The following is a 27,902-nucleotide window of genomic DNA, read 5'->3' as shown; positions in this document are numbered from 1 at the left end:
TTTTGGAATCTAAAATGAGGGGTTTAGAGACACCCCTCATCCCCTTTCCTCAAAGAGGGGAGGTGGAAGTTGCCATCACCTGAATTCGGCTTCAGCAGGCCCCTCTGTGAGCATGCTCTGTGCTCCGCCTGCATGGGCACAATTTCGCCCTCCGGGGAAATCTGGAATCTTCTGACAGTCCCTCCAGGGGAAGTGAGAGGAATGGGAGGGAGGAGGGAGAGAGGAGGGGACGCGCTCCCAGGATCTGTCTGGATGCAGACGCACAAGTGTTACCAGGGGCCAGAGGTGAGCCACGCGAGAGGAAGCCAGCGCGGGGTTCCAGGGCTGGTCCAAAACTAGGGGCAACTAGGTCTCTGCCAGGAGAAGCTAAAAGCACCCCCAGATTCCTAGGGCTGCAGAAGGAGCAAGTGGCCAACCAGAAAAGAGATGCATGACCTCACAAAGCCAGCCTAGGACAGGCCTCCCCACCTGGACTTGTCTATGGTCCCAGCCCTTCATCCTGCAGGGAGTGGGGCGGAGGCCTGGCACCCCACTGTAGCAGCACCCCACCCCACCCCACCCCCGCCAATAGGGAGAGGGTAGAGGTCACACCTTTGAAGCGCGGCTTTTATATGGGATGGGACATCCTCACTGTTGAACTGGGATTGTGTTGAGGGACTCAGAAGAAAAGGAAGAACCTCTCATAACCTATGAGAGGTCACAGAAGTCCTGGGAGGCCCCTGAGAAACTCCCATCCACTGGGCTCATTCAAGACAGTAGTGAGGACCTAGAGATTGTCATACTGAGTGAAGTAAGTCAGACAGAGAAAGACAAATATCATGTGATATCACTTATACGTGCAATCTAAAGAAATGGTACAAATGAACTTATAATATTTATAAAACACAAATAGAGTCACAGATATGGAAAACAAACTTATGATTACCAAGGGGGAAGGGGGGAGGGATAAATTGGGAGAGTGGGATTGACATATACACACAACTATATATAAAATAGATAACTAATAAGAACCTACTGTACAGCACAGGGAATTCTACTCAATACTCTTGTAACGGCCTATATGGGAAAAGAATCTAAAAAAGAGTGGATATATGTATATTTATAATTGACGCACTTTGCTGCGCACCTCAAACTACCACAACATTGTAAATCAACTATACTCCAATAAAATTTAGAAAAAAGACCTCGTAATAAAAAATATATATAGTAGTGACGTGCTTCTGACCCCACTCCATCCCCTCAGGCCATTAATTAGCATGGGCAACACTCGATTTGCATTTTAAATTGAAAAAAATTGAATAACAAATATTTAACTACCACTTTTGTTTTAATCATTTGTTACCCCCCCTTGAAAACAGACTTTTTTTCTTCTGTACCAAGATCTCCGTGCCAGGTGTGGAATTTGACACTGCTCTGTAACTAGAGAATGCAGCCTTAAATCTGTGAACAAAACATGTTGCCTGCATTTCAGTAAACAAAGAATGTTGCCTGCCTTTCCGGTAAACAATAAATTACGCTGGCCATCAAGCCAGCAGCCATCGCAGCCGCCCTGACAGTGTGCCCTCAGGGGATTCAGGATGGAGTAAAACAGGAGACTGGCCCTAGATAGTTAAAGTGCGTATCAACGGAATGATTTCAACCAACCCAGACTCTTGCATCTTCCCATATATAGAAAAGTGCTAAAATCATTAACTTTAGATGTCTTTTTTTGTTGGTTTTTTTTTTTTTTTTTTTGCGGTACACGGGCCTCTCACTGCTGTGGCCTCTCCCGTTGCGGAGCACAGGCTCCTGACGCGCAGGCTCAGCGGCCATGGCTCACGGGCCCAGCCGCTCCGCGGTATGTGGGATCATCCCGGACCTGGGCACGAACCCGCGTCCCCTGCATCGGCAGGCGGACTCTCAAGCACTGCGCCACAAGGGAAGCCCAGATGTCTGTTTTATGTAGTTAGCGGTTTTCTTTTGATGTTCCACTACCTGTTGTTTTTTTTTTTTTTTTTTTAGCAAAAACTCCTATATGTCCCAGCTCCTCCCTGACCTCTTTGGAACAGACCCTCAGAGACATCTGAGAAGCTGCCTTCCTGGGCTATAGTCTTCAGTGATGCCCTAAATAAAACATAATTCTCAATTTTTAGGTTGCGCATTTATTTTTCAGTTGACAAATCCTTAGACTGAGATTATATAAGGGTGAAATCGTTTTCAACCACGGAAAGTTTAAAATGAAATTCACACTATCGATACTTCGGGGCTAAGGTTAGATATAATCTATGTATTTGGTGTTTAAAGTGTCATTTTTCAGAGAATGACATTTTAGAGTATTTGACAGATGAGTTAGTGATTCCAATTTAAAATATGCCATTAATCTTTAGACTTAATGATTTTAAGTTGAACGGTGTGAATCTGTCTAAATTTGCAAACAATGCTGGAATATTTAAGAAAACATGAGATTTACAATATTTAAATTTTTATTAGATTTCTAAGAACTTTTTTACATTATTTGGGAAAAGTTTGTGTGTTGAGGTCATAAACTGCCCGGTCAGGGATCTGAAGTGAATAAAAAGAAAATCAAGCATATTGAATTTAAATGAATTCATGAATGTGCTTCATAACATTAAAGGAAATTGTATTAACTGAGTTGAAAACAGGGCTGGTTTTGAAGATTCATGCTTAACCTGCATACCAGCTACGGAGAAGTGCAGGGAATCACAGCCCAGTCTCATAATCTGGGGTCTCATTTCATGCACTTACCCCTCGTGGCTCTGGAAGTTTCACAGCAAAGTTAGCTGAGAAAGGCAATACCCTAAAACTGCCTGATGGTGGTCCGTTCACGGCATTCGTTTATTACCAAGAACAGACTGTAGCAGGAAAATCTATGGAAGCCTAGTGGAGGGCATTCAATGAGAGGAAACCTTCTGTGGGGAGGGCCATGAGGATGAATAAGAGCGTCTGGGGTGCAGGGACACAGAGAAGCCACGGAGCAGAGTTCACTCCAGAGGCTGGACCTGGTGGGGGGTGAAGGACGTTTTCTTACCACTGGGTGGTGTCGACCGAAAAAAATGCACCTAAAAATTGAGAACTATGTTTTATTTGGTAGACTTGCTGAGGACTTAAGCCAGGGAAACAGCCTCTCAGATTGCTCAGAGGGACTGTTCTGAAGAGGTAAGGAAGGAGCCAGGATATAGGAATTTTAGAAAAAAAAAAAAAACCTCACCATGGAACCTCAAAAGATTACTACTAATTAAAGAAAAACCAGACATCTCAAGTTAATGAATTTAGCACTTGTCTGTGTATGGGAAGATGCAAGAGTCTGGGCTCACTGAAATCATTCCTCTGATACGCACCTTATCTAGAGCCAGTGTCCTGCTTTTCCCCATCCTGAATCCCCTCAGGGTGCACAGTCGGGGCGGCTGCAGTGACTGATGGCCTGATGGCTGCAACATCCTTCGTTGACTGATATGGCAGGGGACAGTCTTCGCCCACAGTGGAAAGACCAGTTTTAGAAAGAAGTAGGCTGAACAAGGTGAAGGAGAGAAGACATCTGAGAACTCAAAATGCAGCAGCAAATGGACAAAAGGGGGGGCAGGGAGGGGTACACAGAGCTGCAAATGCAGTGAGTATCCTCGACCCCACTCTACTCAGACACAAGTTCTTTACAACCACATCTGAGTAGAGAAGGCAATTGGGGGCGGGGAGGGGAAGTGGGGGCTCACCCCTGCCCCCTCCAGGCTGTGAGCTGCTCCAACCCCAGCACGCCTCCTTCACCTTTGTGTCCCCAGAGCCCGGTACCCAGGCAGCCTCAGGAAACGTTTGCTGGAGGAAAGGCCAGAACAGAAGTCACGCCCCTGCTGTGGAATCAGGAGATTCCTGGAGAGCAGGTAAGCGGCCTTAGCGCAGGGTGCTGTGGTCAACGTGTGGTTTCTCTCTTAATCTTTACGCACTTGTCTTGCCAGACACAAAAATAACCAAAGTTGCTTTATATTTTGTAGCTTGCATTCAATACTGTAAGCCAGGAAGCTTTTACTTTAAATGTTTTAACAGAAAAGTGTCCTGTGCTTTAAAATGTCAACATGGATCTCCTATTTTCAACTCTGGAGTCCTTTTCTCCAGTATTTTTTTCTCTCTCCCCAGGATCATTATGATCCTTCCTTGGGCTCAGACGACATTCTACGTTAGACAAGTGAGCTTCCCCACCACCCTCCCCTCCCCCGTCACCTCTCCGCGAGGACAACGGCCTCCACTGTGATCTAAGGTGCGTCATGAATCCATTAGTGACCATGGAGTCCCCTCTTCATGGGCTCCAGTCAACCGTTTCCGATTGCATACTTGACATTTCTACTGTAATGGCCCACTGTCACCTCAAAGTCATCTAAAATTAAGCTAGAGTTCCTCCATCCCCACAGAACAGCTGCCCTGCCTGACTTCTATTTCTACTAATGGCTTCAATAGCCTCCCAAGTCCAAACTCAAGTTCATGGTCACTTTGCTCACTCTCTTGCCTTCCCCCACCCACCACTGCAGATGTAGCCAACTACTGAGTTCTTTCCTCAACTTTTCTCTAGCATTCATCTGAATTTTCACTGCCTCGACCATTCTTTAGGTTCATACTACCTCTTTTTTTTTTTTTTTTGGTTCACACTACCTCTGCTCCTAATGTATCCACCCGCCTCCATTTTCTCTGTCCTTTAATCTGATCTAACAGATTAATCTTCCCATAATAAAAGTAAAAATAACAACAGCCAACATTTACTAAGCACGTACTATGTGCCAGGTTCTGTTCTAAGATCTTGACATATATCCATTCATTCAATAACCACAGCAATCTTCATTTTGGTATTCTGACTTTACAGATGAGAAAACTTGAGGCACAGAGAGGTTAAGCAGCCCACCCAGGAACACACAGCTAGGTGTGTGGAGCATTAGGATGACATAAGGCCCCCCTCACCACTGTCTACAGCGTGTTGACCAAACCACATCCCCCACAGAGTGGCCCCCACCTCACTCTCTCTGCTGTACTCATGTCAGCAAGACTCCTGCCTTTCCCTTGGCTAAATATGTCTGGTAGTTTCCCTCTCCTGTCTCCTAGGTCCCCCTCCATCCTTTCTGCCCTCCTGACCCGTCCTCCCAGGCACAACTGCAGGCGCCCTCCTTCCATCCCATCTTTGAGGCCGTCGTAGCCCGCCGTGGTCCCTGCTGCCTCTGCTGTTGTCAGTGCCCCTGCTGAGCAGTGCCAATGGTACCTTATCTCTCGGGGTGTACCGCCAAGTACGATGTCCTGACATCGCTGATGTGACAGGGCCACTCTGGCGTGGAAGACGTTTTGAGGTGGCAGGATCCAAACAGTCGTATCTAAATATAAACAGGTTATTGGTTTTACTTTTTGTTTTTTTATCTTATTGTATTTCATTTTTAATAACCAAGAAATATTAATAGACATCCTTAACCCTTACCCTTTCCCCTTCTCTCCACCTCTCCCTGAGCCTAGCTTTTGCTCAGGGATTGGTGGTGTGCGGTCTGTGAAACACACGACCTGATCTTTTTTGTTTTCTTCATTACTTTTTCTACTAGGATATATACACACGGCACAAAATTCCAAAGGCACAGAAAATGTATCATGAAAAATGTCTCCCTTACTACCCTGTCCCTCCCTCTCCCAAAGGCAGCCACTCATCTTTCCAGAGATATTCAGGATATGCTCAAACATATAAATATATATACTTGATGTTTTTCAAGATGAAAGTTTTAATCATGTGTTTTCTGACACTGTGATTATCAAGACATAGATATTAAAAAGTATTCTGCACACACTACTATATATAAAATAGATAACTAACAAGAAATTACTGTAGAGCACAGGGAAGTCTACTCAATACTCTGTAATGACCTACATGGGAAAAGAATCTAAAAAAGAGTGGAGATATATATATATATAACTGATTCACTTTGCTATATAGCAGAAACGAATACAACATTGTAAATCAACCATACTCCAATACAAATTAATTTAAAAATAAAAAAATAAAAAGTATTCTAATGTTGGGGCAATTGGTATCTAATCAGTGTAGTATTTCAGTGTTGCAAGTTTTAGAGATCTGTTGCACAAAATGAGAATATACTTAACACCACTGAACTGTACACTTAAACATGACTAAGATGGTAAATGGAATATTATGTGTTTTTTTACCATACTCTGAAAAAAATGATCCTGATGTCCAAATGGCGGTATTGACACATCACGCACCTCCCCTCCCAGCTCTCCGTAACTCTACTGTCTTGTACATTTCTGTACCTCTGCTTCTCTCTTCCCCGAGGCCCAGTACCGGTCCAGTGTCTGGGCTCAGCGCAGACACTCAGTAATCTGGTTTGGCGCACTGCGGGGCTCAGTGAAAACCACAGTCCAGAACAAGGAAAGGCTCGGAGTGAGAAATGGAGTGGGGGTCGGCAGGGGCAAAGAGAGGGGAAAGATGGAGGAATTAGCCAGGGAGAAAAACCCAGACATGGAGAAAAGTGGAAGTGTGAACTTCAGTGTTTGCCGTGACCACTGCCCCTTCCACCAGCGCCTGGATGCGCCATGGGAGACGCCCCGCGTGTCTGTCTGCTGGGGTCTCACTCACCCCAGCCCCACCCCCTGAGGAAACAGGGCCCCAGCTTGGCCCACCTTCCCTGCAGTTTGTTCACTTTGCAGAAACTGGGCTGGGCTTGGCTTTCCTGGTGCCATTCCCCCAACCATCACCATCTCTTTGAGAAAACTGTTTCTGTGGTGACTCAGAAAAGGAGTCATAAAGCACTGAATCACCACTGCCCCCTCCTGCCCTACTCCGTAGCTTCTGCTTTGTGTTTTCCCTTCCAGAGACCATTTAAGATCCGTTTCTGTGCTCTTAGCCCTATACAACAGCTGCCGCTGCCCGCTAAACCCAAACCAGCAGTAACCTTTTCCCCTACCCAATGTTTACCTGGAACTGGCTGGCACTGATAAATGCCCTGCCTTTCCTGCCTACTAACCAAGTTGAAAAAGGAAAGAAAATCAGATCAACAAGAGAACAAATCTGTACTTGGCTGAGGTCCACACTGCTTCTAAATGATAAGCAAGAAACTCATGTCCCTTACTGAGACTCTGAAAAAGCTTTAAAAACTGTTTAGGAACGATTCTAAATGATGTAACATTGAAAAGGCCCACATGGAAGGGAAATGAAATACTCCTTTAAAACATATGAAATTTTTTCTAATAAATGCTCAGTAATTCACACGCAAAAAATCTAAACAAAGACTTTAAACCCTTCCCCAAACTTAACTTAAAACGGATCAGAGACCTAAATGTGAAATACAAAATTACAAACTCCAGAAGAAAACCTACAGACTTCGGCTATGCGATGACTTTTTGGATATGATACCAAAGGCACAATGCATACAAGAAAGAATTGATAAGCTGGAATTCTTTAAAATTAAAAACTTCTGCTCTGGAAAAGACATTAACAAAAGAATGAGAAGACGAGCCACAGACTGGGAGAAAATATTTGCAAAAGACACATCTGATGAAGGGCTGTTCTCCAAAGTGTACAAAGAACTCTTAAAACTCAACAATAAGAAAAACAAAAAAAGCAAACAATTAGGAATAGGGCAAAAGCAATGAGCAGACACCTCACCAAAGAAGATATACAAATGGCAAATAAGTACATGAGAAGATGCTCAATATCATGTCACTCGGGACTTGAAATTAAAACGAGAAACGATACTGAGTTATTTGTAGTGAGGTGGATGGACCTAGAGTCTGTCATACAGAGTAAAGTAAGTCAGAAAGAGAAAGACAAATACCGTATGCTAACACATATATATGGAATCTAAAAACAAACAAAAAAATGGTTCTGATGAACCTAGGGGCAGGATAGGAATAAAGACGCAGACGTAGAGAATGGACTTGAGGACACGGGGAGGGGGAAGGGTAGGATGGGACGAAGTGAGAGAGTGGCATGGACATATATATACTACCAAACGTAAAACAGATAGCTAGTGGGAAGCAGCCGCATAGCACAGGGAGATCAGCTCGGTGCTTTGTGACCACCTAGAGGGATGGGATAGGGAAGGTGGGAGGGAGACGCAAGAGGGGGGGGATATGGCGTTATATGTATACATATAGCTGATTCACTTTGTTAGACAACAGAAACTAACACAACATTGTACAGCAATTATACTCCAATAAAGATGTTAAAATTAAATTAAAAAAAACAACAACGAGATACCACTATACAGCTACCGAAATGACCAAGATCTGGAACACCAACACCAAATGCTGGTGAGGATGTAGAGCGACAGGAACTCTCATTCGTTGCTGGTGGGAATGCAGAATGCACCAGCCACTTTGGAAGACAGCTACAATGCTTACAAGACCAAGCATCCTCTTACCATACAATCCAGCAATCGTGCTCCTTTGATATTTACTCAAAGAAGTTGAAACCTTATGTCCACGCAAAAAAACTAGACATAAATGTTTATAGCAGCTTTATTCATTATTGCCAAAACTTGGAAGCAACCAAGATGTCCTGTAGTAGGTGAATAGATAAACTCTGGTTCATTCAGAAAATAGGTATTATTCAGCACTGCAAAGAAATGAAAAGATGTGGAGGAACCTTAAACGCATATTACTAAGTGAAAGAAGGCAATCCGAAAAGGCTACATATTGTATGATTCCAACTATAGGACATTCTGGAAAAGGCAAAACTATTGACAGTTAAAAAGATCAGTGGTGGTCAGGAATTAGGAGGGAAGAGGGATGAATAGGTGGAACACAGGGGACTTTTAGGGCAGTGAAACTAAGCTGCATGATACTGTAATGATCTATACATGTCATCATACATTTGTCCAAACCCTTAGGACGGACAACAAAAGAGTGAACCCTAATGTAAACTACAGACTCTGGGTGATAATGATGTTCACCATGAGATTCATCAATTGTAACAAGTAGACCACTCTGGGGAGGGATGTTGGTAGTGGGGGAAGCTATATGTGGGGCTGGGGGCATATGGGCAGTCTCTGTACTTTCTGTTCAATTTTGTTAGGAACCTAAAACTGCTCTTAAAACGTAAGCCTATTTAAAAATCATAAGAGGAAAGATTTTAAGAATAAATTAAAACTCAAGTTTATGTTAAAAACAATGACTATTCCTACTATAAACAACCACATGAATGACTACACAAACCCTTCAGGCCAGGAGGCCTGGGTTCTCAACACATTCTCTCTTGGACCTGTTGGGATATGTGTATTCTGTCCTGACTTTTTAAACCAAACCATCAAGGTGTGGCACAGTAATCTTTTTTTTAATTGGTTTCCTCCTCATATTTTCCTCTTGTTCTTCCCCGTTCTGATAGACTCCATTCTTAGTCTCAGGATGTAAACTTTTATCACCATTTCCTTGGTTGAATTAACAAGTGGATTGGCTAGATTGTGAAAGACATTAGGGAAACAGAAGCTGGAACCAGGAGGAATTAGATGCTGTGCCTAAGAAGGCTCTGTGCAAGGCCCATCGGTTGCTCATGTCTCCATGGACCCCTAGGACCAGTGGTCATAGCACTTGACAGGGTCAGACAAGGATAATTCACATAGCCAAGAGCATCATTCACACAATGCAAGTGAAGAGAACAAGTGCGGCCATGAAGGAAGAAAAAAGGATCTGACCAGCAATTTGTACAGATCTATGCATGAGGATAACTAAAACATGCACAGGGTCAAATTCATTTGCATGTATGTGTGTGCATTTCAGGTTATACATAAGTTATGCACACAAGAAGACACGCTCTCATGGGCGCATAGGTATACTGAAAAGATCAGAAAAACTTCTCCTGAGTATGTATCTTTAACCAAAATGCAAAAGAAAACATTTCCAATTTTCATCATTATCATCATTAATATTAATGAGCAAATTACTATGTAACGTCAGGTGGTACGTTTCTCAGATAACAAGTTGTGCACTAATGCACAGCTTTTTATGTTTCGTTTTCTTAATGTATTGTTGTTACTTTTTCTAAAATTATAAACAGAGTTCCACATCCATAATTAACCTGAATTTTTTTTAATCCTTCTGAATCTGGAATGTAAGCTAAACAGTTTGAGATGAAATTCACACACCATACAACTCACCCATTTAAAGTGGTCAATTCAATGGTTTCTAGTATATGCACAGAACTGTGCAAACATCACCACAATCAATTTTGGAACGTTTTCATCTCCACAAACAGAAACCCTGTACCTTAGCAATCACCCTTCTATGCTCGCATCCACGTCAGCACTAAGCAGTCACTAAACTACTTTTCTGTCTCTACAGATTTGATTCTGGACACTTTGCATAAATGAAATAGTATAATATGTGGTCTTTCATTACTGGATTCTTTCACTTAGCATTGTTTTGGAGGTCCATCCTCGTTGTAGCATGTCTCAGTACTTCATTTTTTAAAAAATATTTATTTATTTATTTGGTTGTGCCGGGTCTTAGTTGCGGCAGGTGGGCTCTGTAGTTGTGGCATGCAAACTCTTAGCTGCGGCATGCGTGTGGGATCTAGTTCCCTGACCAGGGATCAAACCCAGGCCCCCAGAGCCTTAACCACTGTGCCAACAGGGAAGTCCCATCATTCTTTTTTATGACTGAATAACATTAAATTGTATGTATAGAACATGTTTTGTTTATCCATTCATCTGTTGGTAGACGCTTGAGCTATTTTCATCTTTTGACTATTGTAAAGCTGCCATGAACACTGATGAACAAATATCTATCTGAGTCTCCATTTTCAATTCTTTTGGGTATAGCCCTAGAGTGGAATTTCTGGATGATATGGTAACTCTATGCTGAGCTTTTTGAGGAGCTGCCAAACCATTTTGCATAGTGGCTGTACCATTTAACATTCCCACCAGCAATGGGTTCCAATTTCCACACATCCGCATCAAAACCTGTTAATTTCCTTGATGATGATGATGACTGTGAGAGCCATTTAGGTGGGTATAAAATGGTATCGTACTGTGGTTTTGATCTGCATTTCCCTAATGACTAGTGATGGTGAGTGTCTTTTCATGTTCTTACTGGCCATCTGTATATCTTCTTTGAAAAATACCTATTCAAGTCCTCTGCCCATTTTTAAATGAGACTGTCTTTTAATTATGATTCCATTTTTCTTAGCAGTCCTTGTTTTTAGCCCAGGTTGCCATATATGTTAGTAAGGAAGGCCCAGAGGTTAAATTTCATGTCCCTCACTGCTATGACTTCAGTAAGATGGACAAGTCTATTTTGGACTCGGCTGCTGCCCTACATTGCTCTGTTGTCCTCAACCACAAGTCTGTCATTCTTACATCATCTGGGGCCTCTGAGTGGCATGACGTTCACTTTATGCACCACTGTAAGACAAACCTAGTCAAAGCATCATCGTTGCTGGAGGAGAGTTTGATGCAAGGGAGATTATGGCTGACTTTGTGAAGTGAAGGGTCTAATCCTCCCCTTTTAATAAACTAAAATTTAAAGAAAATAATGTTAAATTTATACCTACCACAAAGGAAGCAGTCAGCAATCTTTGCATCTTTTGCAACTTAATCTTGATGTAAAACGTGAGTTGCAATGAAGGATAGGTTATATTTAAATGAGGAAAAACTCTGATTGATTCATTGCTAACTGCTGAGAGAAATGTCAGAGGACCATTCCGTGATGAATGGAATTGAACTGTGAGGCCCACCCCTACCCACTTGGCGGAAGCTACTCCATTAACAAGCATCACAGTGTTTTTCAGAGTGGGGTAATGTGCAGCTCGCATCAGAAGTACCAGGGGGTGCTGGGTAAGAATGCATATTCCCAGGTCACGCTCCAGCCCAGAAACGTACATTCCTACAGGTGGGCCCAGGAATCTGAATTTTAACATTTCCTAGGCAATTCCTATGCACAGCACAGTTTGACAAAATGGGGCTGGAAGACCTTTATCAGCCTCTAAGTGAACTGGCCAATTTGATGTACAGTAAAAATGACCACTTTTAAAGTCTTTAGATTAAGCATAAATGGGTATGTTAAGAATTTCTCCTTCAAACAGGTGCTCAAGACTTTTTTTTTAAATGTTGTCAGGTCAGAATTATCCCGATGATCTTATTTCTAGTTATTATCTGCCTATCACACGGAAGTGCAGCCTAGGGCTATACCAATATGCGTTAACCTTGAAATACCGAAGGTTATTTCAGGACCGTTGTGGGGCACAGAAGCCTTTCAGACAGTTGCTAATCAGGGAAGGGAGGGGATGCAGAGACAAGGGAGGCACAGCCACGAAACAACAGTGCAGCCTTGGGGCAGGGTCCTGGTTCTGCCTCAAGGGATACACATAACAGTATCTTTGAGCTCATCTGCAGAACTAAAACTCCCACCAAATGGAAGATGTTCCAGAGAGAAGGTCACAGCTTGATAACCTCAAAGCTCACCAGGAAATCACCTGAAGCCAGATTAAAGGAGTACAGGCCCTGCACACACCCTGATCCTTCTCAGCAACCCCACCCTAGAAGCATTGCTATAAAACGCCTCACCAAATGCCCCCAGGTGGGGGGGACACAGTTTTTCAGGGCATGAGCCTGTTGTGTCCCCTCTGCCTGGTGAAGCAATAAAGCTATTCTTTTCTACTTCACCCAGAACTCTGTCTCCAAGATCCCATTCAGCACTGATGCACAGAGGCCAAGCTTTCAGCATCAATACCATTTCCAATATTTCCATATACCAACTTTAGAGGACATTTTTCTATCCCTGTCTCTCTCTCACGCAGCGAAAGAGTAGAAACAACCACACGTTCAATAAGAGGGGGATGCCAAGCTGGCCCATTAAAACAATGGAATATATGCACTTATTTAAAATTAAATTTATAAAGATTATGAAATAACAATGTTATACCACAATATATTGTGGTATCAGGAAATATTCAGGTATCCATATTGTGGTATCAGGAAAAACTATATAGACTCTGACGATTGTAACTTTGTATTATAGAAAATACAAATACAAAACAGCTGGAAGTAAGTTCCCAAAAAGGTTAGCAGTGATATGACTATAGCGAGTCTGTTTTCTTCCTACTCTTCAAATTGTTCCGCTTCAAAGACCATGTCTTATTTTTATAATGCAAAAACCTTTTTTTCTAATAAAAGGGGCATTTTATTGCCATGAATAATTACCACTACTCAGTTCAATTTCTCTAGACAATGGTTTAGCAGCAACCATTCATCTTGCCTACAGCACAGTTCATCTAATCAAAAATGCAAGAAAGTTAAGTCTTCCAGAAATTCAGGACTTGAGTTTTTCTCTTTTAGCCTCCACTGGACTGGTTTCCCTGGGGCAAAATGCTGGGGGCATTTTCTCTGATTGTTGACTTTCACCAAACTGAAGGATATCATCTAGACAGGGCGTAGTGCTTTCTGAGATAAAACTCAACAATTGAACAGGGTGGAATCAATTCATCTGAAAGCACAGAGTTATGAAACTTGGGTTCTGGGCCCTGATCTGCTCTCAGCTGCCTGGCTGAAGTTGAGAAAATTACTTCCCCTCTCTTGGCCTCCATTTGTCTGAAAATGATAAGGTTTTGAAACCGAGCAGGACCTTGTGGGGCTCCTGGGCACGGAAGCCTTTCTGTGTCCCCCATTTCTTGTTTGTAAGAAACAGGTTTCAGCCTCCATGACCTTCTCTGAGTTCCAAAGGGCAGGTTCAAACAGCTGCTAATCAGGGAAGGGAGGGGATGCAGAGACAAGGGAGGAACGGTCAAGAAACAATAGTGCAGCCTCGGGGCAGCGTCCTGGCTCTGCCTCAAGGGATACACGTAACAACATCTTTGAGCTCTTCTGCAGAACTAAAACCCCACCAAATGGAAGATGTTAACTGCTTGATGAAGCACTCTTCATTCCAGAGAAGGTCACAGTTTGATAACCTTGAGAACCACAGAAGCTCATCAGGAGACCCCCTGAGGCCAGATTAAAGGAATGTGGGACCTGCCCACACCCTGATCCTTATCAGCAACCCCGCCCTTGAAGCACCGCTATACAACTTCTTGCCAAATCCCCCTGGGTTGGGACACACAGTTTTTGAGGGCATGAGCCTGCTGTGTCCCCTCTTTGCCTGGTGAAGCAATAAAGCTATTCTTTTCTACTTCACCCAAAACTCTGTCTCCAAGATTCAATTCAGCACTGGGACACAGAGGCCGAGTTTTCAGCATCAGTTTGACTAGATCCATAAGGTCTCTCTAGCTTTAATAATCTGTGAATCCCACTTAAAGAGGTCAACAGCCCAAGGAGATCACAGTTTTGTAGAAAATACCTCTTGTGTGTATGGGTGAGGGGGGGCATGAGAGGGAAGCCTGAAGGACTCATCCTCAAGAAATCATAGACAAAGGGCACAAAGTTATATAAGCAATGATATTGTTTACAGTGTTGTTTATAATAGAGAAAAATAGACAATGTAATTTTTCAACTGTACAGGAAGAATTAAATAACGGTACAGCCAAAAAGTGTAATATTTGGTAGTCATTTAAAATGAGAGGGACTTCCCTGGTGGTGCAGTGGTTAAGAATCCGCCTGCCAATGCAGGAGACAGGGTTCGAGCCCTGGTCCAGGAAGATCCCACATGCCGCAGAGCAACTAAGCCCATGTGCCACAACTACTGAGCCCGTGTGCCACAACTACTGAAGCCCATGCGCCTAGAACCCATGCTCCGCAGCAAGAGAAGCCACCACAATGAGAAGCCTGCGCACCGCGACAAAGAGTAGCTCCCGCTCACCACAACTAGAGAAAGCCCGTGTGCAGCAACGAAGACCCAACATAGACAAAAATAAATAAATAAAATTAGGTAGATCGGTACATACTGACATAAAAAGCTATTCATTACATATTAACTGGAAAAGCTACTTATAAAAATATTTAAAGTATACCTTTTTGAAATCTGTACATCTACACACAGCTCTTGAGAGGTTATTTTGTGGTGGTGGTGAAATTGCTGCTAAGATTTTTCTTTTGGTTTATCTGTAATTTCTAACTTTCTATACTAAACATGCGTTAGTTGTGTAATTACAACAAATACCCAGTGTGTATCAGTTTGGGTTCTCCAGAGAAACAGAACCAGTAGATTATATATAATCTCACACACACACAGAGAACCAATAGGATAGATAGAAATACATATTCATAGGATATGTATGTGTATGTATGTATATAAGTATAAAGAGATATATTTTAAGGAATTGGTGCGTGTGATTGCAGGGGCTGGCAAGTCTAAAATCTGTAGGGGAGGCTGGCAGGCTGGAAACTCCAGCAGGAGTTAATGTTGCAGTTTTGAGGCAGAACTTCTTTGGAAAACCTCAGTTTTTGTTCTTAAGGCCTCCAACCAATCAGACGAGGCCCACCGGCATTGAAGGTCATTTCCTTTACTTAAAGTTAACTGATGATAGATGTCCACCACATCCACAAAATAGCTTCACAGCAACACCTAGATGAGTGTTTGATGAAAAAACTGGGTACTGCAGCCCAGCTAAGCTGACACTCAAAACTAACCGTCACATAGCAGAATTCCTTTCAACTGATCAAGTAAAACAGCAAGATGGAGACATTTTAATTCACTGGGATCTCAGGGGTCCCAGGCCCTGCAATCTGGTGTGATGAGGGGCTCTTCCTCCAAGGAGAGCCTGCAGGGGTGGCCCTTTCCAAGGCCTGTGGGTGGGTGGTCCCGCAGGTGTGACAGCAGGGAGGCCTCAGGTAGGAGGAGACAGGAGAGCCGGCAGAAGGCGAGGGCTGCCTGGAAATGATCCCTTCCCTGAGAATCTTCAGTTACCAAATTCGTGAGACACCTGTGAACCAGAGCTGCCCATGTGGAAGCAGGATGGCAGAAGAACGCCACAAAAAAACGCAAGGACAGAGAGTGGAAGGAAGCTTAATGTCCCAGGCTGTGGAAATGAGTTTGGGTCAAGTTCCCCCGGACTTTCAAGGGGTGCGGGAGCCCCCAATGACATCCGGTTTTTACAAATCAAACCCAGATCTAGTTGGCTCTGCAGAGTTCCTTTTTCCCCCACGTTGGTGGCAATCAAGCGGCTCAGGCTGACGTAACCTACGTTCCATATAGAGTTTTCAGTGATTAGCAGTTCTAAATTAACCAGCAGGATGACCTCGCTGCGAGAAGGAACAGGGGGGTCACCCGGAACAGGGGGTTCCGGGGTATCGACTGATCCTTCAGCAGCACAAATGAGGCCAAAGAAAGATGTTAGACAAAGTGGAATTACAGGAGCACCAGTGACGATTCGAAAATAACAAAATAAAACCTTGCTGCTTCCTTTGGGAAAATTACAAGGCAAAACTGGACAATCTTTCTCTCTCAATATGTTTGGCAAGGAGCAGGGAGAACGAGGTTTCTTTACCATTTCTCAGTCCTGGCAGATGAGAGATCTCTATTCTTCAAGGAGCACACAGCCCTGGCCAATTTTCTTGTATCTCTCTGCCTTTTCAAAAGCTCAGAGGCACCAGGTGTTTCCTCTTCGCTTCACACTGTTTCTCCAATGAGCATGCATTACTTTTGTAATTGGGAAGAAAAAACAATTTACATTTAAAAAATCTGGCAGGCGACTCCTGCTTTCAAGACGGTAGTTTGAGAACACACACTTTACCTCCCCACTAATGTAAAAATCCTTTGAAATGATCCAATAAATAGTAATATAGGGGGAAATATGTGTAGCAGGGCTGGAAAAATACAGACAGGTACCATAAATGAACCAGAAGCTCTGAGGACTTTCTAGAAATCCTGAAGTAGGTGGGAGCAGGGAGACATATTGGGAGAGAATAAACTGGTCCCCTTTTCTGGAGGGTGATTCAGCAGTATATTAATTATGTATATAAATGTACACACCCATGTTTGCAGCCACCCAGCCCCTGGGAATTTATCCTAAAGAAATAATGGCACAAATGTACAAAGATGTATGTTATGATTATAGCTATAGTTTCACATTTTTATATATTTTCAAGGCTTATTAAACTTCACTTCTGTCCTTCATCTAAGTGTTCCCCATTCATACGCTCACTCTAGAAGTTGAAACCAATAAAAGAAAGCATTTCATTACCATTATTATGCAAATATTTCCCCATTCTGGGCTGCACCGTGTGTTAGAATTACATGAATTTCTCTATGAAGTTAATTTTACAACACCAGGCCACTTGAAAGAGAGTATCTCTAACATCAAGGAAAAATAAGATTCTCTACTTTCACACCCCATTAACTCCTTATAATTATGTCACATTTTATTTTGGCTTATATATTTCTTCTGCAGTTTTATCCCCTCTCATTTCTAATTTTCTTTCCTTTCTGTAATTATTTGCCTTTATAGTCTCAATATTTTTTCAACCTTTTAGTCATACTCTCTATTCTGTGACCACCCCCCACCCCTTCTTAAAGAAGAAGACCCCTAGTCCTCTTCTCCCTTGTGGGCTGGGACTTCCAAAGTCCACCACACAGCCATCTCCCAGGACTTTGCTGCTTATGCTTCCAGAATATCAATTCCATGTTCTCCCTTTTCCTCGTTTACAAACTTGGTTTTCTGGAGAACACCCTCAAGTAACTTCCTAAGAAAGGTAGATAAATAATATTAGAAATGAAAAAAGGAACACAACTCCCAATGCTGCAGAAATAAAAGATATGGACCATCAATAAAACAAAAAGACAATCTACAGAATGAGAGAAAATATTTGCAAACGATGCAACCGACAAGGGCTTAATTTCCAAAATATAAAACAGCTCATACAGCGTAATATTGCAAAAAACAAATAACCCAATCAAAAACTGGGCAGAAGATCTAAATAGACATTTCTCCAAAGAAGACATACAGATGGCCAACAGGCACATGAAAAGGTGCTCAATGTCGCTAATTATTAGAGAAATGTAAATCAGAACCACAATGAGGTATCACCTCACACCAGTCAGAATGTCTATCAACAAAAAAGTCCACAAATAATAAATGCTGACGAGGGTATGGAGAAAAGGGAACCCTCCTACACTGTTAGTGGGAGTGTAAATTGGTACAACCACTACAGAGAACAGTACGGAAATTCCTTAAAAAACTAAAAATAGAGCTACCATATAATACAGCAATCTCACTGCTGGATATATATCCAGAAAAGATGAAAACTCTAATTTGAAAAGATACGTACACCCCAATGTTCATAGTAGCACTATTTACAATAGCCAAGACATGGAAACAACTCAAGTACCCATCAATAGACAATTGGCTTGAAAGATGAGGTATATATACACAATGGAATACTACTCAGCCATAAAAAAATGAGACATTGCCATTTGCAGCAACATGGATGGACCTAGAGAATATTATACTTAGTGAAGTAAGTCAGACAAGGACAAATACTCAATATCACTCATATGTGGAATCTAAAAAATAATACAAATGAATCTATATACAAAATAAAAGCAGACTCACAAACATAGAAAACAAATTTATGGTTACCAAAGGGGAAAGGGAGAGGGGGAGGGATAAACTAGGAGTATGGGATTAACAGATACAAACTACTATACATAAAATAGATAAACAACAAGGACTAATTGTATTGCACAGGGAACTATACTCATCTTGTAATAACCTACAATGGAAAATAATCTGAAAAAATATATGTATGACTGAATCACTTTGCTGTATACCTGAAACTAACACAGTATTGTCAATCAACTATACTTCAATTTTAAAAAGATAAGACTATATTATGAGGAAATTTATTGTTTGAAAAATTAGTTGAAATGGATCCATTCCTATAAAAAGTGGAGCTTACCAAAATTGATAAAAAATAGAAAACCAAATCATTCCGTAATGTTAATGAACTGAATCAATCGTTTAAAATCTTTCCACAGTAAAGCACCGTCAGCTTTAATGGAAAAATCTACCAATCATTTAAAGAATGAATACATTTCAGTCTTACCCAAACACTTCCCAGAAAAAGAATACTCCCAATTTATATCCTTTTATAACTAGTATAATCTACTCTATCCTTAAATATCAAACCCCAGACGAGAAATATACGAAAGAGGAAAGTTAAAATCCAATCTCATTCATGTAAACACCATGTTAAGGACATCTGATGCTCAATAAAATCTATACTCTCCTTTTCTTCCTAAACACCAGGACTGCCTTTTCCAGCCTCCCTTGCAGTTTGTGTGGCATTCTAAACAATGAAACGTGAACAGAGTGATGTGTGCAATTTCAGGCGGAGGCTCTCAAGTGCTCATACTTCCTTGATACTGTTTCCACTGACTGAATGCAGAGAGGATTCCAAGGCCCTAGGGGATCATGAATCCACAAGACAGAAGGAGCCTGATTCCCTCCAACCAGACTGTTACATGAGCAAGAAGTAAACTCTGTAAAACCATGTAAATTCAGGGGGTTTGTTACAGCAGCTAACAGCATCTTTCATTAGAGATTGATCGTTCAAAGTGCGGTGCTGTCATAATAAAGCCCAAAAGATGTAACCATAGCTTGGCCGTTGAGGGGCAAGCCGCAAGAAAGTAGATTGTTAGAGGCCAAATCAACATTTGGTAAAACTTTTCACCTGTGATAACTTGGAAGCTAGACCAGCGGCCCATTCGAGCTTGTAGTTCTAAGAAAAATGGTTGGACAGGCCATCCTGTTAGTATGTGTCTGTTTTTAGTTGTTGCATTCTGTAAGTATTCTGAGGAAGAGGGGAGCACAGACAATGCCTGGTTTGAGAACAAAAGCGAGGAAATAGCACAAAAATTGGGATTGAAAATCTGAGCCGGGAGCCTAAACCCTAGGAGCTTCGCTGGTTTATCCAGGCTTCTTAATGACTCAGTCCTGTAACAACAATCAGCTCAGGAGAGCAGCCATCCACTCAACACCTGCTGACTCGGGCTCCAGGTAGCTCCCAGTCAATTGAAGCAGAGAGAGGCTGGAGGGTGAGAAAGGAAACTAACAAGCCAGGCTTAAGAATTACGTCTAGAACTACGCTGTCCAATACGAGTTATGAGCCACGGAAATGTGGCTAGTTGGAACGTACCTGCACTGTCAGCGTAAGACATCAGATTTCAAAGACTTGGATTAAAAAAAAAAAGGTTAAACATCTACTTAGCAATGTTTTCCTACTGGTTACTTATTGAATTCATATTTTAGAACCGTACTGCCGTCAGAAAAAAAAATTTTCAGGCCCAGGCTTAAGAGGCTGCAACTGTAAAGCTTCAGACCTTCAAACTTGCATCAGCAAGGAATTCCCACGCACATGGGCCTCTGTTTCTGCGCTCTCCAAACTTTCTTAAGAAGGTGAAACTCCCAAATCATGTACTACAATACCGGTGATGAATCGTTTTTGATTCAGACTTAGAGAATATACAATATCTGAAGAAGCTAAGAACGTGATAGAGAAAAATGGGCTACTCAGAACACATTTTGTTCTTACTGATCAAGTTCAAAATAACAGACTTAATAAGACTGCTTTAAGAAGACAGTTCCCTAGAGTTTGGGATCTAGAGACGCTAACTATTTTTAAATAAAAGGTCTGTAAGTATCTTGTATGCTTGCTGGAGAATGACGCCAGCAGGTAAAGATGAAGGGCTTTCAGATTTGCACAAGCTATGACCCCTTGGTACCCAGTTACTCCTAGAAAACACGCTAGTTAAAATACTAAACTATTTTCTGCTATGCACTAGCCTCTCAGCTGGTGGTACAGCCACTTATGAGAACTCACATCTCATTTTCTTTAAGAAATCATTCCCTTCTGGAACAGAGCTTCCTGAGAGCCGTCCTTGCAGACTTCCATCCATCAGGCCCAGAAGCAGCAGCATTTCAACAAGTAGGCAGGCGGCGTGTGGCCCTGTGCAGGCTGGAGGGGCTGCCGTGACCCACATACCGGAGGCCATCGCCGTGGGCTCTCATCTGGGCTCCTGCAGCCGCCTCCTTGCAGAGTCCAGCAGGAATGAGCCTCCCTTTCACGTGGAGCTCATCATCAGCCTGGATGAAGTGCTATTTAAACTGAGTGAGGGCTTCACAAGGAAATCCTGTGATCTGCTGTGTTTAAAGAGCCCGAGTTCCTTTTTCTAAGCACACGGAATGGTGGCAAAGTATACTGAATGGAAACAGTCACGTATTTTGGAATTTTCCATTAAATAGTTTGCTTTTTCCAGAAAAAAATAAAAAATAATGGTGCATGTCCTCTTCTTGGTTCGTTGCTGCTAGTTTCCCAGCTCATGGTACCTGGCCCTCCGGATGGCCGGGCAGTCAGATGCTGGCTCTGTCCCGAGGCACAGGTGTGGGCCCTTTGGCGGGTCCAAGGGGCTCGGCAAGACGGAGGAAGCCCAGGTGTCTTGCAGAGGACCATGCTTTCTCAGAGTTCCCGGATGGCTGTTGCTGAGGTACATCTTGCAATCATCGTAAGAACCACAAGGGCTGGTCCAGCCAAGACATTGGCTCCGAAAGGGGAAAGGTCTGTGGGAGCTCGCATCAAAAGGGTTAATCATATTTTTTTCACGCGCCATTAAAAGCGAGCACCTATTTGGTGCAGAGGCTTCTCCTGCAGCCATGCGGCTACATGACCTTCCCTGGGTTCTGGGGCTGGGCCTCCAACCATGTGAATGCTGTTGTCCGGATATCGGCCACTGTGACTGTTCAGTCCTTTGCATCCTCAAACCTGTTGCTCTTAGATGTTGGTATTTGGGCATATTTAGAGTAGTTTTGAAAATGCACCTTAGACATTTTGATGACCTTCAGCACGTTTTGGTTATAGACTTTAGGCTGAAGGTTTGAAGGGTTTTCTGATTAACTCAGAACCAGAGAATGCCTGTGAGCTCACAGCTCTTCACCCTTGAAAAAACACTGGGATTTTCATTGAGTTAGTTAGAAAAATGATTATAATTTTTTTTAATCCTTCCCTGGATTTTTTTTTTTTTTTTTTGCAGTACGTGGGCCTCTCACTGCCGTGGCCTCTCCCGTTGCGGAGCACAGGCTCCGGACGTGCAGGCTCAGCGGCCATGGCTCACGGACCCAACCGCTCCGCGGCATGTGGGATCTTCCCGGACCGGGGCACGAACCTGTGTCCCCTGCATCGGCAGGCAGACTCTTAACCACTGCGCCACCAGGGAAGCCCTGGATTTTTTAATTTACATGGAACACTGTATTAGTTTCAGGTATAAAACATAATGATTCAATATTTGTATATGTTGTGACATGATCACCACAATAAGTCTATTTAATGTCCAACACCATACATAGCTACAAAATTCTTTTCTTGTTATGAGAACTTTTAAGATTTACTGTCAACAACTTTCAAATATGCAATACAGTATTATGAACTGTAGTCACCAGGCTGTATATTACATCCCTATGACTTATTTATTTCATAACTGGAAGTGTATACCTTTTGACCCCCTTCACCCATTTGACCCCCACCACATCCCTCACCTCTGGCAACCACAAATCTGTCCTCTGTATCTATGAGCTTGGACTTTTGTGGTTTTTGTTTTTTAGTTTCGACATATAGGTGAGATCATATGGTATTTGTCTTCTCTGTCTGACATATTTCACTTAGCATAATGCCCTCTAGGTCCATCCATGTTGTCACAAATGACATGATTTCCATCTTTTTTATGGCTGAGTAATATTCCATATTATATGTACACCACATCTTCTTTATCCATTCATCTATCAGTGGACACTTCAGTTGCTTCCATATCTTAGCTATTGTAAATAATGCTGCAATGAACATTGGGGTGCATATATCTTTTTGAATTAGTGTTTTCATTTGCTTTGGATAAATACCCAGAAATGGAATTACTGGGTTATATGGTAGTTCTACTGTTAACTTTTTGAGGAACCTCTATAATATTTTCCATAGTGGCTCCACCAATTTACATTCCCACCAATAGTGTACGAGGGTTCCCTTTTCTCCACATCCTTGACAACATTTGTTATCTCTTCCCTTTTTTTTTCATAGCCATTCTAACAGATGTGAGGTGAGATCTCATTGTGGTTTTGATTTGCATTTCCCTGATGATTAGTGCTGTTGAGCATCTTTTCATGAATGTTTTAATTAAACATTACTTTTGGAATAATTCTGATTTACAGAAAAGTTGCAAAGATAGTTCAGAGTTCCTATATACTCTTCACCCAGCGCCGCCTAACGTTAACTTCTTACATAACGATTCTACATTTGTCAAAACTAAGAAATTAATACAAGTACAATACTATTAATTGAACTACAGACTCTATGTGAATTTCACTCATTTTTCCATTAATATCCCTTTTCTGTCCCAGGATCCAATCCAAGGTTCTGCTTTGAATTTACTCATGTCTTTTTAGTCTCTTCTGGTCTGTGATGGTCTTTCAGTCTTTTCTTGTTTTCAAGACCTTGAAAGGTCAGGTATATTATAGAATTCCCCCAAGTTGGGTTTGTTTGGTGTTTTCTCATTACTAGACCGGGGTTATGGGTTATTGGCAAGAATACCACAGAGACAAAAGGCACTTCTCATCATTTCATGTCAAGGAATACATATCAACATATAATTTATCACTGGTGATATTGACCTTGATCATTTGCTTAAAGTTCTGTCTGCCAGGTTTCTCTGCCATCAAGTTACTATTTTTTCCCTCTCCACACTCAATTTTTTGGAAGCGAGTCACCAAGTCCAGGCCACACCCAAGAGGAGGGAAATTAAGTCCCACCCCCTGGAGAAGGAGAGTCCACATACATAATTTGGTATTCTCTTTAAGGAAGGTTTGTGCCTTCTCCTCATTTATTTATTTCTTCAATTGTTTCTTTATATCATTATGGACTCAGATAGTTATTTTATTCCTTAGGTTATAATCCGTTACTATTATTATTTATTTTGTTCAAAATTTTCTAGCTTTGGCCATTAGGAGCTCTTTCATTTGGCTCCTGGGTCCCTTTGACACACCCCCATGCTTCCTTCCTCCCTCCCTCTTCTTTCCCTTCCTTCCTTCCTACTTTCTTTTCCCCCTTTCTCTCACACCTCTCCTCTCCTCTCTCTCTCTTTTCTCTCTCTCTCTCTTGCTCCCTCCCTCCCTTCGTCACTCTCTTCCTATTTCCTTACTTTCTTCCCTATTTACTTAGTGAGCACTTCCTTACTTCCCTGCTTCAAGGTGCACCAAGCTCGTTTTGTATTTCTCTGCCCAGTTCTACTGATGGCAATTTTGATATTAAGATTTTTAAATGCAGGACTTCCCTGGTGGTCCGGTGGTTAAGAATCCACCTTCCAATGCAGGGGACGCAGGTTCGATCCCTGGTCGGGGAACTAAGGTTTTCACAGGCGGAGGGGCAACTAAGCCCGCGTGCTCTAGAGCCCGCATGCCACAACTAGAGAGCCCATGTGCCACAACTAGAGAGCCCACGTGCCACAACTAAACAGAAGCCCGAGCACCACAACTAAGACCCGACTCAGCCAAATAAATTAATAAATAAATAAATCTTTAAATGTACAGAGAGCAGAATACAAAGCAGCCAGAGTTCACAATATTGATGCTAATTAACTAATCAGTATAGAATCCATATAATGAGGTTTTTAAATGACATTTCATCTGTCTTTATTAGGAAAGAATGGGGTAACTCTCTGAAAGAGGAGCTCACATATGAAGGAAGAGGCCACATTGTTTAGCTCTGGAATTCTACCTTCTTTATTCTATTGGGCATCCATCTCACCTTGGTACTCATTTTCAAATTCACACAATTTTTCCAGGACAGACATCCAACTAGAAGAAACATTTTATAAAGATCATCCTAAGAGATTTTGACTATGTAAATTCCAGAAAGGAGAGGGGCATGATGCATGTGCCATCTGCTACGATGAATGTAAAGATGGGACCAACTCAGCATCCTTCCCAGTTTCCTCGTGTATCTCTGCAAACATGTAGTTGCAGACTCTTGGTTAAATATATCCCCAAACTACCTGTCCCATCTGTAAACAAAAAAGAGGGTTGGTTCCTTCTCAGAAAAATTCAGACTCTGACACAGAGTGGTCATGAAGTTTCCAGGCACACCCCCCATTACATCAGAATGTGGCTGCTATTTGGAGACAGAGCCTTTAAAGAGGTAATTAAGGTAAAATGAGGTCACTGGAGTGGGCCCTAACCCAATGATTGGTGCCCTTATCAGAAGAGATTAGAACAGAGACACACACACAGATGGAAGACCAGGTGAAGACACAGGGAGAGGACAGCCATCTAACAAGCTGAGGAGAGAGGCCTCAGAAGAAACCAATCCTCCCGACACCTTGATTTTGGACTCCAGCCTCCAGAACTGTGAGACAAGAAATTTCTGTTGTTGAAGCCCCTAGGCTATCACACTTTGTTACGGCAGCCCTAGCAAATGAATCCACTAGTCATCTGGGGCTCTGTGGAAATCCTGCTCTTACCAGGACACGACAGAATCCTCAGGCTTTGAGGAAGACAGCATTAATTCCAAAAGTCCTGACACAGAGACAAAAGTGATAAACACAGGGTCATGGTCCAGCCGCAGCTGGGTGGGGGACAGGATGACAGCGTAGCAAATGCTTTTTTGACCTTCAGAGGCCGATGAGTTTATTTCCCTTCAAAATGCTGATTTAGGAATACTGTTGGATTTCTTCCCCCTTCAAGTATTTCTGTAAAATAACTTACATCAGCATTCTGTATTTTAATCAGATTATTGAAAGAAGGGTTTTGATCCGGTGTTTAACTGTAGGAATAAACTTCATTTCACTATTAAATATAATTTTTTTAAGTAGAATTTTTTTTAGAGTAGTTTTACGTTCACAGTAAAACTGACTGGAACATACAGAGATTTCCCATACACCTCCACCTTCACACATGCACAGCCTCCATCACAAAAGAAACATATATTCAACAGTTGTCTTCCTCTTTTCTGTTCCCAAAGCAAGAACAGGCTGTTTTGGGGCAGATTTGGAAATACAATTTTTTTTAGAGTAGTTTTAGGTTCACAGTAAAACTGACTGGAACATACAGAGATTTCCCATACACCTCCACCCTCACATATGCACAGCCTCCATCACAAAAGAAACATATATTCAACAGTTGTCTTCCTCTTTTCTGTTCCCAAAGCAAGAACAGGCTGTGTTGGGGCAGATTTGGAAATAGTGGTCATTTAAAGGTTTTCAGTACTGTTGTGTTATGTACAAATTTGATTCGGCAGCTGAATGAAGACACTCTGACTTTAACCTCCTAAACTTCGATAACCTTAAGAGTTTGGTGGGTGTCATCAAGTGAAAGATAGAAGCACCACATGGAAATCCAGAAGTTCAGCAACTGTTCTGTTGATACTTGTACGAAAGCTCATCTTAGGACCATCAGCCCAACTGTGTATAGGCAAATTGTGCACCTAGAGTATCGGATTTGAAAACGAATGCATATGTATATTATTTAACAGAACTTGTGATGTACCTAAACCATATATCAATGGTATCAAAAGCTAAATTATGTCATGTGCAATTGTAACTCTGCAGGACACACATATGTATTTAATGAAATGCTAAGAATATCTATATGGCTGTGTTTGAAGCTACGTATCCATACAACAAATGCAGGTTTTCCACTTTAAGTAACAGCAAAAAATTTAATTTTTAATAAAATGTCAGATTCATTCTTATATCCCATGAGTTCTTTCTGTGTTAGTGATAACTGGCTTCTGCCTCAGTTTCAGCTTAATGTGAAATTTTTGCGCTTAGCCATTTGGAGATCAACCGAAATGAATATTCAGTGCATCGCAATGAAGTCCACTTTAGCCAAGCACCCATTCTCCTACAGTGTTCATTTATAGAAGCTGGGACTGGGACTTCCCTGGTGGTCCAGTGCGTAAGACTTCACGCTCCCAATGTAGGGGGGCCCGGGTTCAATCCCTGGTTGGGGACCTAGATCCTGCATGCATGCCGCAACTGAGTCCACATGCCGCAACTAAGAAGTCTGCATGCCGCAACTAAGAAGATCCCGCATGCCGCAACTAAGACCCAGCACGGCCAAAATAAATAAATACATACATACATGAATGTTTTTTTTGAAAAAAAAAAAAAGAAGATGGGACTTCCATTTCTAAGTCAGTTGAATACCACTGAGACACTGAAGGGGCCCACGTGCCCAGAGTTCTAGCTCTGCTGTCCCCACAGAGAACGGGATTGATGGGAGTGGGTTTTGTCTCTCCCCTGCACTGCTGGCAAAGTACCTGCAGTGCTGCAGACACTGACTCTGGGCATTAGAGACTCAGACACGCAAGCAAAAACTAAACTCTCCACATTAGAGCAAGGAAAATGGATCTCACACACCAAGGGGAGAAAGACGCCAGGGATACACTGGACTCTCCTTAGGCTGCTTTGGAAGTTCCTGATATTGGGCAATTTTGTTTCTCAGAGGACTCATGTATACTTGGGCAATTTCCCTTACAAAATCAAGCCAAGAAAAAATAGGGTTTAGACACCTACAGAATCTTCTGTGTCTCTCCCTTGGTTAGGACAATAAAACTTGATTACGGTGAAAGAAATTGCATGAGTCATCATTTTGGCAGAAACACAGGTGATATTGTTAAGAGATATTTGTTGACTTTTGTTTGTTATTTTCCTGCCATTACTTTAACCTGTGAGCCTTTGCTTTGCAGGCCAGGAAATTCCGGACTGAGGTTGCCCCAAAGGGAAAAGAGCCATGAAGAAACAAGAGGGAAATAAAAGTTTTTGCCTTTAGGTTTAGAAAACCCCAGTTAAATTCTGCTTCCACCTAGATCTGTTCTCCCCCATGAAACAACCAAAACCTGGACAAAATACATAAAAATGGTCTTCGAGATAGCGAACATCAGACAGGGAAGGACTGTGATCCCTGAGACAGGAAAGAGACAAAGCAAGCCCTACGATGGCCCCACCTGAAGCCTTGAGAGTTTCCAAGA

At 42.2% G+C, this 27,902-nt stretch overlaps 1 long non-coding RNA gene across 1 annotated transcript in view; it reads right to left on the bottom strand.

The window, feature by feature from the left end:
- LOC307189600 overlaps window positions 1-27,902 on the bottom strand; it is a 160,712-nt gene that overhangs the window by 47,965 nt on the left and 84,845 nt on the right. Inside the window, exon 3 of the long non-coding RNA XR_013829208.1 lies at window positions 5,234-5,342. This is a non-coding gene — a long non-coding RNA (uncharacterized lncRNA). The remainder of the gene's footprint in view (window positions 1-5,233; window positions 5,343-27,902) is intronic.

The sequence above is a fragment of the Stenella coeruleoalba genome (genome assembly GCF_951394435.1).
Source record: "Stenella coeruleoalba genome assembly, chromosome: 7".
NCBI classification, from domain to species: domain Eukaryota; kingdom Metazoa; phylum Chordata; class Mammalia; order Artiodactyla; family Delphinidae; genus Stenella; species Stenella coeruleoalba.
Note: the sequence above shows the minus strand (reverse complement) of the source record. Positions and strands in the feature narration are given on the sequence as shown.